Source organism: Phaenicophaeus curvirostris, chromosome 3, assembly GCF_032191515.1.
Source record: "Phaenicophaeus curvirostris isolate KB17595 chromosome 3, BPBGC_Pcur_1.0, whole genome shotgun sequence".
Lineage (NCBI taxonomy): Eukaryota > Metazoa > Chordata > Aves > Cuculiformes > Cuculidae > Phaenicophaeus > Phaenicophaeus curvirostris.
The window spans coordinates 71,347,783-71,363,291 of record NC_091394.1 but is presented as its reverse complement, the minus strand read 5'-3'; the positions used below and the strand labels follow the sequence as shown (position 1 = coordinate 71,363,291).

The 15,509-nt window shown below is 40.2% G+C and overlaps 1 protein-coding gene across 2 annotated transcripts in view; it reads right to left on the bottom strand.

The window, feature by feature from the left end:
- WWP1 (WW domain containing E3 ubiquitin protein ligase 1) overlaps positions 1 to 9,493 on the bottom strand; it is a 55,671-nt gene extending 46,178 nt beyond the window's left edge. For both annotated transcript variants that reach the window (XM_069854310.1, XM_069854311.1), the window contains exon 1: positions 9,360 to 9,493. The gene's annotated coding sequence lies outside the window, so the exon portion shown is untranslated. The remainder of the gene's footprint in view (positions 1 to 9,359) is intronic.
- Positions 9,494 to 15,509: the final 6,016 nt, after the last annotated feature.

Sequence of the window (15,509 nt, the reverse complement as noted above, 5' to 3'; positions counted from 1 at the left end):
ACACACTAGTTTTCAGCTTCTCTGTGTAGCTCTCTGTTACAGATAATCCTAATAGTTGGAATAAATTATCGTTTTATCAGACTTGCATCAAGAGCACAGTAAAGTAACATACTAAGATATTGTTCTAAAATCTGGGCAGATTTTAGCATACCTACACTGTCAAAAACAACCCCTGTTACTGTAGTTACATGTAGGCACTTCCATAATAAGTATTATTTGCATATTAACAATATGGAAAATGGAGAAGTTTGGGCTTCAAAACAGGCAGGCAATCTGAGCACATACTGAGTGCCCATACAGTTTACAAAATCTGTTCACAAGAATTCACGCCTGTCACCATAACCTTATTTAGTCACAATAGCCATGACTACCATAACTACACCTCTACCACACTCAGAGCACAATTAACAAACCAACACATTCAAAAAGAACATAAACCAACATTTCTGTTACACTCTCCCCTTGTTTTTGCAGGGACATGCCGGTCACAAGTAGTGTCCCCCAGGGCTCAGTGCTGGGTCCAGTCCTGTTCAATATCTTCATCAATGACCTGGATGAAGGCTTTGAGTGCACCTTTAGCAAGTTTGCAGACTAAGCTGGGAGGAAGTGCTGATCTGCTGGAGGGTACGGAGGCTCTCCAAAGGGATTGGAACAGGCAGGACCGATGGGCTGAGACTAGTGGGATGAAGTCGAACAACAACAAATGGAGAGTCCAGCACTTGGGACAAAACAACCCTGGCCAGTGCTACAAACTAGGGGAAGAGTGGCTAGAAAGCAGCCCAGAGGAGAAGGACCTGGCAGTTTTGATTGACAGCCAACTGAACATGAGCCAGCAGTGTGCCCAGGTGGCCAAGAAGGCCAATGGCATCTTGGCTTATATCAGAAACAGCGTGACCAGCAGGTCCAAGGGAGGTTATTTTGCCCTTGTACTCAGCACTGGCGAGACCGCACCTCAAATACTGTGTTCAGTTCTGCGCCCCTTGCTACAAGAAGGATGTTGAGGCTCTGGAGCGAACAAAGCTGGTGAAGAGGCCGGAGAACAAGTCTTAGGAGGAGCTGCTGAAGGAAATGTGGTTCTTTAGCCTAAGGAAGAGGAGGCTGAGGGAAGACCTTATTGCTCTCTACAACTATGTGAAAAGAGGTTGTAGAGAGGAGGATGCTGGCCTCTTCTCCCAAGTGACAGGTGATAGGACAAGGGGGAATGGCCTCAAGCTGTACCAGGGGAGGTTCAGACTGGATATCAGGAAAAAAATTTTCACAGAGAGGGTCACTGGGCACAGGCAGAGGCTGCCCAGGGAGGTGGTTAAGTCACCATGCCTGGAGGTATTTAAAAGACAGGTAGACAAGGTGCTCAGGGACATGGTTTAGTGGCAGATAGGAATGGTTGGACTTGATGATCCAAGGTCTTTTCCAACCTGGTGATTCTATGTTTCTATGATTCTAAATCATGATTAAGGAATACCAGTAATGGGAATACAGTGATACTGCCCCATGAAATAGTCTCCTAGTCTCTCCATTGTTCTGACAACTCAGTAAAAGACAACAATTCAATGAAGAGGGGGAGAGAAACCTACTCAGTGTTGTGAGCTGAAGTGGCAGAAAGGGTCTTTGTACATTTTTAAGCAGTAGGATATTTGATGTAATCTGCCACTCCTCTCTATCTCAAAAAACAGCTCAAAGAGGTGTAAGTAGAATTCACTGCATGTTCTCTTTTCTCTGAATATCTGCTTTTCTAAATGTGCTCAGCAAGCCTCTTTCCAGCTGTCAGTCTCAGCAGAATTCAAACACTTCAATGTGTTTGCCCTGATTCCAATCACAGACTGCACTATTCTTACCTATCACCACCTGAGAACACTCACCCAAGCAGTCACTTATTTTTTCAAAAATAGCCCTTCAGTCTCTACAATGCCACAGAATTCAACCTGATCCTTAATAAGACTCCCAAGTGATAAATAAATCTCACTTCTTAAAACAGAGAGTTGCCTGCCTCTGCCAATTATTTTACAATAAGGTTCTAACCTGAGTTCACCCGATTGCAAAATTTAGCTTCACAAAAATGACCAGCTCAAAATGTAAAAATGAATAACATATAAGCCTCTTATAAGAAGAGCCCAAAGCCTGACTTCTCAAGGGCCAATACTGGACCATGTCAAAACACTGCATATTAAGTTTAACTCAACACTACGAAAGAATCAGTTGGCTACAAGGAAACTACTTAAATTCTATAGTAAAGCAGTACTTGAAATACAGTTATTTTCATTTTAGATGAATGGATGGAGCACAGAAAAGGTCATCCAACTCCCCACTGAATGAAGTCCATTTTCAAAATTATTCTCTTAGTCATGTTGATTTTCAGGGAAATTTTGACAGCAGATATTAGAGATAAGAGGAATGACAAGCAAGAAAAAAGCATCTCCAGTATCCTTTACCCACATAACATACAGCTGCATGACACGGTCAACATAAAGGCCTTCCAGTCTTCAGAGCATTAAGAACCCTTACTCATTCTGTAAGTTTTCTTCTATATAAATCAGCCATACTTGCTATCCTCTTTTGTACCTCCTCCAGCTCTACTGTACATTTTTTGATACAGGTTGGAAAGCGGAAAAGATGAAAAATGCACAAAGCATTAATTCAAGATAGGAAAGCACCGTAGATATAAACGGCAGCAGGATGATATTGTCTGGTTTAGTCTTTATTCAATTTCCACATCTTCTACATCAACCTTTGAAACCACCAGCTTTTAAACTGGGAAGGGGTGTCAATAAACATCTGGCAAAAAGTTCTTATTTCCCCTCTGTAAATGAGGAAAGACTGAAAGAAAATTTTCAAGTATGCAGGAAAATAAGCCCAATGTCTCTGCTAATACAGATTTATTTAAATTTAATTTCCTACAGCCTTTAAAACTTTCAACCTGAAGCAACCACTATAATAGATAGTACTTAAAAACCTGGTTAGTGTATACACTGAAGTACAATCTATATAAAGTTTTTTTATTAAAATTCCTATTTCTTTGCAATGAATTTTCTCCTTGTCTGTATAACAATCTACTCCTTATTTTGAATTATACATCAGCCAATCCTAAATTACTTCTTGATAGACTACCCTACTCAACTTTTCAAAGCGTGCTCCAACACCTCCTTGTTTAGTTGTATACAGAGGGTTAATTTACTCATATTCTACCCAAGGCTCTGTTGGCCTCTGCTGGAGGCCTCTTCTTCCTTCACTTCTTTTTACATTAAAAATAAACAATATTTTCCATTTCATTTGCATTGTTCTATTATAATAGGTTTTCTCTGGAATAAGTTATTTTTTCCTGATCAAAAATGGAACACACAGAAAGAAACGTAACAGTCCATTTTCAAAAGAGATAAAGCCAGGATGTCTCCACACAGTACGAGATCCACTTCCCATATAACAGTAACATTCAGCAGTTTCCAAATACTCTTATGTAATTAATACAAAAATAGTATGCAAGCTAATATGTGTTATATTCTTAACACGTTCCAACTTTTATTTTTTATTCCACTCCTTGTGGGACATTTTCATAAAGCAATTCATAATTATGTCAGGCTCTTATTATCAAATACTTAATTTACACCACATTTTGATGAACAGTTGTTGTTATTCCTTCCAATATGCATCAGGTCTCCTATGTCCAAACTATCACCATGCATTACACTTGGCCCTGTTACGTTCCTCTGCAGTTTCCACTTCCATTACTCAATAAATAATTTTACCACTTATAGATTTTGCCAGTTCATTAGCAGCAGTCTTTTTGTCATGTTATGAAGTAAGACTCCAACAAGTTTTCTTCCCCATAGCTACCCGCTTAACAACACAGCTTTACTCACTATCCTATGACAACACAGCTTTGGCAGCAACCTCTCAGGATGTTTAGCCAGGGATTTATTTAACTGTATTTTGAAATGACACACAAATATCAGTCTTCCACCACCTTTTCAGTACTAATTGAATTTTTTCCTTTCCTTGTAACCTGCATCCAGAAGTCAAAATACACCTTTTTCTTTTAAATCCAAACTATTTCCAGTTACTGCAGTAAGACACCAATACTTTTTTTAAAAGATAACTCTGTAAGGTACCTGGAAATAGAAAATAAGACGTGCCAAGAATGAAGACAAGAAAGGGTATTGAAATTTAAGAAAAAGCAGCTTCCACACTTCTAACCTGAGGAAAAGAGAAAAGGGCAGTCTGGCAGTCCTATTTCTCTTCATCTTCTATTTAACTTTCCTATTTTATTTTTTACTGTTATGTTTACACACAGATACTTTAATGTCACGCTGTACATCAGAAAACACAAGAGAGAATTCAGATATACCAGCTAGTAAAATCAGGGTCAGTTTTTAAGATTACATCTTACTGAATTTCTCAAGAACTAGCAAAGCGCTGTGCTTCAAACTGGACATTTATTCTTTTTTCAGTTCTGATGTTCAAGTATAATGTTCAATTTTACATATTATGAACTTTATCTTCCCTGTTTACTTTTCCCTACTCTAAAACTACAACTCCCTTTATTTCATTTATATGAAAAATCACTGGCTACCTTGAAATGCACATACAAACTAAAGTTCTCTCATATAAGTGGGTGAAAAAGGAACTGATAAAATGTTTCATTTGTCTCTTTTTTTTAAAGGACTCCTCTGCTAATCTTCAGCTCCATTTAGACACTAAGAGCAAAAAATCTTGGTTAGAATCCCCAGTAAATAGAGATGTGCGCAGAACATACACTGTACGCATATTTTTGTCCGTATTCACGGAAGCACAGACAAGAGCTCTCTTCTGCCCACTTCAGGCTGCAAGGTGAAGATACTTCACCATGTAAAAATGATTTTGTTGATTATTTTTAAAATGTGAAATCTTCACATCATTTTTTACATTATTTTCTTTCATCTCCACAATGATTTTCAGCAAGATAATTTTAAAGTCCTAACAGAAAAAAAGTAGATAAATTTGGCAACATTAAAACTACTTGAGAAAGTCAGTTACAAGTGCATATTTGCATTCTCAATGCCCTTCTCTAAATCAAGAGAATGTCCTGCTGTGTTTTCAGTAACAGATATTTATATTGAAAGAATTATTCTGAAGTTATCTGAGCCAATGAAAGATTTCTTGCACTAGACATCAGAGGCTGAATTTCACTACAAAAGACTATTGGCTGTACTAGTTATGACACTCCAAGCTAACATCCTTAACAGAGAGGGTCTTAAGAAGTCTTCAGGTTTTTAATCAGTTACATTTAAGTATACTCGGATCCTAGTCACTTAAGGCACAACAGAAGCATCTCTAACATATTCCAGCAATAAGAAAAATGGTGATTGATACAGTTTCAAAACCCCAAGAATGTAATCTGCTTTGTTAAACACATGCTTCACTCCCATTTTTATTAAAGACCATTTTAGTTTTACTTCTTCAAAGTAAGTAGAATGCATAAGTTAAATCCAAATCCATAGTCTCTTATAGTAGGATTTTGAAAGTGCTTTTTTGATAATACTAATATTACTGATAAAATGATCCTTAACACTGACTAGGGGGAGAGGGAATAAAAAAAAAAAAACAACCTGTGTATGCCACATATCTGCTGTTACAGAACCACAGCAGGATACAGTCATGCAAACCTGCAACGATCGATTGCTTCATACTACATACCACATGTATAATATTTACTGAGACCTACACAAAACATAAGCATAAAGGTTTCCCTGACATACTTTCCATGAAATACTAAGAGATTGAAAAAAAAAAATAACACCCCCCCCAAAAAAACCCACAACATAGCACTTTCACAGGTAGATAATTCTGACACAGTGTAACTACTCTGACAGCTGATAGCTTCCCTGGAATCTCTAGAGCTGCTCTGTAAAGCAACACTACACTTGCAAAACAGAGCTAAACTTAAGTATGCTTCTGGTTAAACTATTAGGTCCTCAAACACAGCACAAACATATCCCAAGAAGCAGCAACTACAACTTTTCATTTATAGAAAACAATTAAAAACAAAAACTCCCTCTTAAAAGGCCCTGTAGAAAATTTTAGCAAAAATCATGCCATGTCACTGGGCTACTGGGGGGAAAAAAAAAAAAAAAAGGGTGCGCCACTCAAAATATTTTCTGTTCTTTTCTAACAGCCTTTAGAATACCTCTTCCAGACACTTCAACTCCTGCAACTGAGGAAGAGGAGATTTCTCTCTCCAGCCATATGATTTTTCCTTCAAGAAAACAAGAGGTGAGATCTCCAATACTTCCAGTAGCCCTTACTTATGATTATCTTATGTCACGAGAGGAAAACATCAGCAGATTATGACAAATCTCAACTAACATCTATATCAAAAGAAAGTGGCCTACTGATGCAACAAAAACAAACTTTTAAAGAAGGACCTGGACGTAACAACCAGCTCCTGTTGGCTGAATTTGTAGGCAGACTGAAGCAGTATAGAAGAATGTCAATAGCCACTGCTTAACTCAGAATTCAGAGGAAGTGTTCAATAGTTCTGGTTTCCAAGTTTCACAAGGACACAAAAAAATGACAGTATTTTAATTTGACACTACCATAGACACAGGGGAACCCTGCCCCAATTTACACACTTTCATATAGGAAGGCACAGAGGAGCAGGTTTTCTACTTACTTTCAGTTGTATGCAATTGATGCAGAGGTAGAAAGGCATTTTTTTTCAATTGAGGTGAATGTTACACTGTGCAGAAACACGTAAAAGCAGTACTAACCTTGTTTAAAAGACAAAACATTTCAGTAGTAGCTGCATTCCTTCTCGTCAGTCTTGATGAAAAAAGGTCTTTAAACCAAGTTAAAAGTAACTTCTGAGAATCAATTAAGCATGGCTAGCAGGAAGCACCTCTTTTTGGGTTTGTCTATTATTCCATCCATTCCCTCTCCAGGCCTTCTCATTTCATTATCTCCAGTTCACCCAACATAAATTCTAGGATGAACCTGGGTTTGGGAGGCAGATTTGCATACTTCTTTGTTTTGTTGGTTTTTTTTTAAGCTACCAATGAGTGTTTGCTCTAAGTGCATAAATAGTAACCCTGTAATAAACACGGCTTAGGTTATGATTTTTTTTTTTATTACAGTAACTTAGTTTTCAAGTCTACTGGTTTAATGGCATAGTAATATCAAAGCATTAGAACTTGAATGCAATACCAACTTCCTTTCATAGATCCTTACTCCTGACTCTTCTCTGTGTCCAAACACCAGTGGAAATATCTTTTTCTCAAAAGAATTTGTGTGGGGGAAAAAAACAGGAAAGTGGGTAGAAATTCCAGCTTGTCAAAATTTCCAACTTCATATGGGAAGACAAGAAGGAAGATAAAAAGTAATAGAACTAGCAGACATTTCTCCTTTTTCCAAGGGTTGCACAGACTTAGGAAAAGAGGCTGGCTCAGAACTCTGTCAGTATTCACATGATTTTGGAACCACTTGTAGATAAATGATTATTTAAGATATATAAGTATTAAGTTTATTGCCAGCCCTTTAAAAAAATACACAAAGGTTGACTTACAATGTTTTGTTCACTGATGTTTAGCAACAAATGTAAATTATTTTTCTAACACCAATAATCTACATCCCTTTGGTAACAAGGTGACCCATGCCAAGAGATTAAATCAGTCCCAGGTATGTAAAATTGCCTTCATGCTTGTTTTCAAGTATAATTACTGTATTCTACAGTATCATTGGAAAATGACTACTGATAAATTACTCCAGGTAGAAACATTTATAGGATCAGACCTTTAAAATATAGGTAAAAATACACATCAAAGAGATGACAAAAGGATTCTAAACCCACAGTTTCACAAGTAACATCAGCGGAAAGTATTTCCAATAGATCCATTTGAAAGAATCTTTGTCAGCTGTCCAGGTAAACTGTGCCTTTACAACTGTAAAATTTTCTCAAAGGGATGAAAATGCCTCCATATTTTTTCTATGTATTCATTCAGTTTATACTTTGACCAACATGGATTCAGATAAGGCAACATACAGTTTTAAAAAAAACCCCACAAACAGCCCAGGTTAGTGAAGTATTGCCACAGCTCATCAATAATCAGTTTGTTTCTGTATCACAAAGAGATAAAAACAATCCAGTTTTTAAGGGGAGATTCTTATTACTATGAAGGCTATATTGTCTTTCACACATATGATCATATATAACCCAGCCACCTGCAGTCAGCGACACCATCCCCTACCGAGCCAGTATTATTAAACTTGCATTACCTGGGTTTTTTAAAATGCAAAATATATCAATGTTTTGCTACATGACACAAGTGTCAGGTGAAAATGCAACAGAAATACGAAGAGCTCTTTTTACAGTCTCACCCAAACATCAAAGATCTCACATTAAATTGATTGGATGGTGTTAAGCCCTTTTCTCTCTTTGATGTACAGTTTAAACATTTATGGATCTGGAAGCAGAGCTAGATCATCCTAGTTAAACTGGGATGAGAATTGGTATTGTTCCAGAAATAAGGCGTCTACAAATAAAATGAAGTAAATAAACACTTACACCGAGTTGTAACATTTTGCCATAACATAAACAAAGATAAATGACATAAACAGGTCTTTTGAGGTCTTGAATTCACACAGTTTGCTCAGCAAAACATACATTAAGAGGGCCCAGAGAGACCGGCTGACACATATAACTTGAGCAGTAACCGTAACGACTTCCCACCGTGCTGTGCCCCCTCCTCTTGAGAGAAGGCAACACTACACGTACCGTCAGGGGTGACAGCAGCTCATTAGAGGGGAAACAGCTCTTCACCTCCTCCCTCCCCAGTTTCACCAGAGGAAGGTGAACTGAAGCGTAAGGAAATCCTCCTCTGCTTCCATCCCGCAGACAGGCGAGCGAGGGCCGGCCGCGGGGCTGCCTCCCCGACCCCCAGGCGCTAACGCCCCTCGCGCTGCGCTCAGCGCTGACACAGGTCAGGGCTCGGCCCTCCGTCCCCCTCACTCGAAAGGCCGCGGCCAGGAATAAACAAGGTTACTCGCCCGACAGCGGCGGCGCCGCCCTGCCCCCCCCGCACCTCCGCGGGCTCCTGCCGCACCGACCCCCCCTGCCCCGCCAGGTACGGCCCGACGGGCCCGCGGCCCCGGCCCGACGCGAGCCCGGCTGGGGAACGCAGCAGCCCTCCGGTCCGCGAGCGGGGACACCGAAAGGGGAGGCGGAACGGCCGCCACCTCCCGCGGCCCCTCGGGGAGGGCGCGGCGAGCCGGAGCCGCCGAGCCCCCACTGCGGCTCCTTCGCCATTTTAGCCCCCGCGCCCGGAGCGCCACGGGCGGCCGCCGCTTCATGCTCCGCGGGGCAAGGGACCGCAGAGCCCGTTTTGTTTCCTTACCGTGCGGCTCGCAGCCTCACAGCTGCCGCCTCCTCCTTCTCCTTCCTTCCTCCCACCTTCTTCTTCTCCTTTTTTTTTTTTTTCCCCCTTCCTCGGCGGCTCCTCACCCCTCCGCGCCGCGCTCCGCCGCCGCCGCCGCCGCGCAGGATGATGCCATCTCACAGCGGCATCGGCGGCTCCCGCCCCACCGCCTCCCGCCCGCCGGCCGCGGGGAGCAGCGACTCGCCCAGGAGCCGGGAGGGCGCGGTGGGAGGGAGAAGAAGAAGAAGAAGAAAAAAAAAAAAAAAGAGCTTGAGCTCTTCGAAGGGGACGGGACTTATTCCTGAGCGCCTGCCCCGGGTGGAACCAAGTCTGGCGGCGCGGCGGGGAGAAGCGCCGGGCGCGCTGGGGCGGCTCGCGCGGAGGCCGCGGGGGAGGAGCCGGGCCCCGAGCCGCGGGCGGAGCGAGGGGCGGGAACCGCTGCCGCGCCAGCCGGGAGGACCCGCGGTGCCTCCTCGCCGCTCGGGGCTCCCTCCGGCTGCTCCCCGGCCTCCGCCTCCCTCTCTGAGTCGCTTCTGCCTTGTCCTCCTGCAGCCCGGCCGCAGCTCGAGTCCCTGCCGGCCCCGGCCCAGGCGGCGGCTGTCGGCGCTGAGGCAGCGCTTCTCCCCGAGATCTACAGACCTAAAAGCACTTGTACGCGCGACGTTGAGTTGTCCGTTACACAGAGGCTAGTGACGTTTTATCTTCGTGCTGTACAACGTAACGCTGTGAGGCAGCGGTAGCAGGAGCTTCTGCGCGCAGGCGAGGCCTTTGGGCGGTTGTCTCGAAGTCCAGCGCCGTTGTGAACTGAAGGCAACAAAAGCTTCCAGTGTGGGACCCTAGAGCAGCTTCCAGCAAAGTCTGGTATTTTGTTGGTTTTAAAACCAGCAGTCTGATTTGGGGCATGTAAATTCCTTCAGGAAACAAAAGAGAAGCTCTTAAAAGTACTTCTTCCCAACCTGTTCATTCTCTGTAGAATACCTATAGGAAAAACACAAAGTTTGGGGAAAAAAATAAATTATGTGTGCAGTTCAGCTTTAAGAAGTATCTTAGACTACTCTTTTCTGAAAGAAAACAATACTAGATCTTCTCTTAACTGGTGACAGTAGTACAAGTGTTTGAAAAATGGTAGGTTGAGGTTTTGTGTTCAGCAGTTGTAACGGAAGGTGTGAGCTGTACACTTGCAAAATCCATGGTGGGCAATTAAGACTGGCTGTTTACAGTTACCAACCTAATTAATCCATCTGGCTTGCAGATTTCAAGAAATGCTGCTTTCTGTACCTGAAGCTTACATTTAAAGAAAGCTACAGTCCTCGTTTTGTTCTGAGTTTGTCCAGAATTAGGTACTTACTCCAAGTTATTACTTTTACAGTCCTTTGGTAGCATTTCCAGAGTCTGCTAGTAAGTGCCATCTCTCTTTCTTGCTTTTTGTTTGATTTGTTTTCTGATGTAAAGCAATCTAACTGAAACCTAGAGAAAAAAAATACCTGTGCCTTTGGGTAGGAAAAATAATATTCAGTATCTTTCCACTATATGCATTAATGGGTGAGTGAAGGCGTAAATGGCAATATTTCTATCTCTGTTCTTTGGATAAGCTATTAATTTATATGTTCCTAGGCTTTTCCTGTAACTAATATCAGTAATCTTATATTAAAACTACATGAAAAGTATGAGCGTTGTTTCTTCTTGATAGATTGTATGGATGAAATGGCTAAGTGCTGCTTTGTTGTCTGTGAAGTAATGTGTAGTGACTTGAAACAATACTCTATACACAAGTTATGGGCTTCTCTGGCTTGCCTCCTCCCTCTTTCAAAATGAGCTTTGTCATACATTTGTCTTACCCTGGGGAACAGTGACATTCCAAGTATTATTCCCTCTTACAAGACATTTGATGCACTTATGAATGCAAAATGTCACAAGTTTGTTTTTAAATGCCTCGAGATTCTTGCATTTTTCCAACTACTTTCAGGGTAGTACATAATAAATAAATGTATATTTGTAACAGTTAGAAGCCATGCATTGAAAACTTCTTGAAAACTCTTAAAGTTAAGAGTTATACTTGGTAAGTATCTGAAAAAGTACAAACAATTTTCTTTATTTTGCAGATAACCGCCTTTATTTTTTCTACTGTGCTGCGATCAGCAAATGTTCTATCATACAGTGCTAAAGACTAGAAGGAAGTTATGCAGGTTTCATTGCCTTGCTGCTTCAGAGCTTTGCACTTTAAGGGGTTGAAAGGGTTGAAATACACTGTTAACCTCAGTTAAGGTCTCATGATCCCCTGCACTTATCAAAACATACATCAACTGAAGCTGGAACTTTGCAGAAGACTCTGCATGAAGATTTCTTTTAAATAAATATAAAAGTCACTTTGGTATGCAGTGTTCCTGAAATAGTAATTTATGAGCCTGTTGAAAGATTTTATGTTGTCTCCTTGGGTGTAATATTTTTTCCCATTTTTTCCTTTTCCCTTGCAAAGTAAGGAGTGTTTTGGAGAACTGAGATTCAGAATAGATATCTATAAAATAGACTACAGAATACTCTGGGTTTATCTTTAGATATTAATAGATCTTTTCTGCCGTGGTGTAGCAATGTACATTTAATACGCATGAATTTTAGGATGGGCTTTTTGTAAAATGTAGCTTATAAAGGACTAGGGCATCCACTGGCTGGAGTTGTGTTTTTCCTTTTCAATGAATGTTTTTGCTGCTGTTACTGTGTGCAGAGGATTGGCAATGAGCACTGCTAGCCTTTAATTGGGAGGGTTAGGTGAGTGACAGTAATTTTGGTCGAACTATGCTTCTAGAGGACTCTTCTAGAATTTAATAAGAAATGAACAGATGAAGTTGTAAATTAGTTTAATAGCACATATGATTACTATACTATGCAATCTATTCGCATTTCTTCTCTTTTTTTAATTACTCAAACATCTTTAAAAAAGCCCTATGTTAAACTATGATCCCCTGTAGAAAGGGGATTTACTTTTCTATAGAAAAGTAAAAATGAAGTGTAATAATTCAACTCCCATAACAGTAACACAGTAGTAGAAGATGAGACTGAAACCGAATCTTTCTGCCTTTAATAGACTCAAATACAAGCTGATTTCACCTGAGCAAAGGCATGCTGAACTAATCTGCATATATGTGTGACTTCTGTTATTTGAATCAAGCAAAATTTTATAATTCAACTTTTAAATACTAATGAGAGTAGAGGAAAGATTTCTCTAGTAATTGTTTTTTTTTACATGGAGATTTATTATTACAAAATTTGTACAGAGTAAGAAAACTTTTAGATAAGTTTTTTTGAATCATATTCAAAAAAGCATTTAGGCACCTGAAATGTGGCTTAGGTAGAACTTAAATTCTACCTGCAGGAGCACAATGCACAAAACCCTGCGGATGTAGTGACCCAAGTCTGTCCATGGATGTGCTTGATGTCCATAAACATGTGCAGTGAGCATCTGATGTCTTCATTGCAGCAAAATAATTGGTGCTTGACTTATGCCTGTTTTGTCTGGTGTCCAGAGAGTAGGTAGCAGATCACCTGAAATCCATCAAGAGATGGATCAGAAGGGCATGATAAAGTGTGTATTCTTTGAAGTACAGAGTTGTGGGAAGGACAGCAGCAGAGAGAAACGTGGTAACAGTGATAACCAGGCCTACAGTATCATAATGATCACAGAACTTGAGACCCAGAAAACCTGTGTTCTGTGCCATCCTTTGCTTAAACCAGTCTTTCCTGGCCAAGCCAGACTACAACCAATGAAGTCTGATTTAGGATCAGCATTCTCTTTCCTGTGCCAGTTCTGTGCAGCTTCACAAAGGCACGCTGGCAAGACAGTATTGCTGGACAACTTGGCAATTAAGGAACATAGCTAGAACAGTAGGAAAGCTTTAGTTTCTAGGCCTTCTTCCCAACAGTGTTCGTACACTTTAGTGAATGGCTTTTCAATACACAATATTGGCTCCTGTTCCAGGACAGTGAACACTCCCTATAACAGCTGAATGTCTGCACCTTTGACATTCAGAGTCTTCTCATATTTCTTTCTCTGACTGCATGTTTATGATCTGAAAGCAGACTGAGTATGTTTATGTATATGTTTTATTTATGTATGTTTCCTGTCTCATATTTCCTCCAGTCCTGAGGAATGCATGTGTTGTTTCTCATTTAAGGTATGAGGTACAGATTCTGCTATTATGTATGCAATATTTGGCACAATAAGACTCTACTCTGTAATATGAGGGGGTTTGCATATGTAACAGTGTAAGTAATACATTGCACCGGTCGCCTCAGGCACACCTTATTTACCTTGATGCTTAGCAAGAATTTGATATCTGATTGCAATAAAATGATCAGTTTTTTTAAGCAGCTTTGTAAAGAAATTAAAAAATGAGAAATTTTAAAGACTTCAGTTAGTAGAAATGAATAAAATTGCTTGCCCCTGGTTTTAGAAGATGCTAGTTTCTTTATCTAGAAATTTGGAATTATATGGAAAATCTTATTCTGACATCTTTTTTTCTAGACCAAAAAGTGTTAATTCAAAAGTTGGAACTTTAAAGGATGAGTGAATTGAGTGAATTATTCAGAGGGGCACAAACCATTGATTTTTACATGCAGTTCCATAAAATGTATTCCCTGTGTACAGACAGCTTCAAAAATGGCTCTGTGTTCTGAGAGTACAATTATTTCAATACCTTTTCATCATTGAGGCGCTGCTGAATCAGCAATGAATGTATTAGTTTTCTATGTAAGCCTAGGGGTTTGTGTGCCAAATCATAAAAATCTATGAAAGCAACTTGTCAAAGTGTTGTTTCTGATGGGCTGTATTAGCAGCACGGGATGCAAGACTTATTTTGAGAAGGAAAAAGAAAATAAAGTTTACAAACCAATACACCTCATTGCCTGTTGTAATGAATAAAACATATACTTTAAGTCTGGTACTGCAAGGTTCAGAAAACTCAGATTTTATGTGAACATATTGGAGTGTATTTGAAAGTCAGACAAAGTGTACAGTTAGCTTTTTGTCAAGTATTGTTTTCACACTGACAATAGCATGAAATCTGTTAATCAAAATTCACTTCTGTCTTGAAATTGTAGTTGAAAAATGTTGAGCTACTGTTTGAATCTCTTGCTTCATACAGGATTACTGTTTTGAAGCACGCCTGCACTTCTGGCTCAGAAGTGGGACTGAGATAGGTTGAGGTTGGGATCAGATAAGTGATCTGGGTGTGGCTTAGATATCTGAGGAGAAAAAGGGACAGATAACGGGGAATGAGGGACTCTGGTCCAGCATATGAGTGTAAGTGGTGTGAAACAGATGTCTGGAAACATAGCAGCTCAGTTTGGAGCTGAAGGAAGAAAGAGAATAGGATTGTCTGGAAAACAGGAGGTATGCAGAGGGCATTTCAGTAAGAGGAGGGGAATGATTTGTTTTGTTCTATTTGTGTTTTGGTAGCAAGATTTGTATTTTTTTCTCCCCAATAAATGGACAATCAGTTTTGGAAAAGAAAAGCAGAATATGGCAAATTATTTTAGCCTCCCTTCTTGTGGAAGCAAGATAAATGTTTAGTTAGTGTATTTTCAGTGATGAATTTCCCCTACACCTCCATAATAACTTCTTTTAATTCAGTGGCCAACTTGAAACATATCTAACAAAGACTGATAAAGTCCTACAAAATTTGAGGAAATGGTATAGTAGAAAGCTTCTGTAAATGTTCCTTGAAAAGGCTACAGACAAATTAAAAGCTACATCATTAAACTGCACACTATTAACCACTGGAGAATGGGGAGCAGAAACAATAAGCCAGCCAGCCCTTATAAATCCTTGCCACAAGAGAAGGCTTCAGTAGGAGTTTGCATTCTTAAGCACTGAAGTCAACCAACCATGATAAACCAAATCTTTAAGAGACCAAGCTTCATTAGTTACAGTACTCACCGAGTGATGTGATTTAATTGCAGCACTACGTAAAGCAATGCTATACAGCACTTAGTTTGCGGATAATTGACAGTCAATATAATACCAAAAGGGAGCTCATAACACAAGTCAAACCCAGAAATTTCTGCACAGACATATTCTTACACACACACAAGCAAAACAGAAGAGGAGAATAAAAATTGGGATAAATTTTTAAC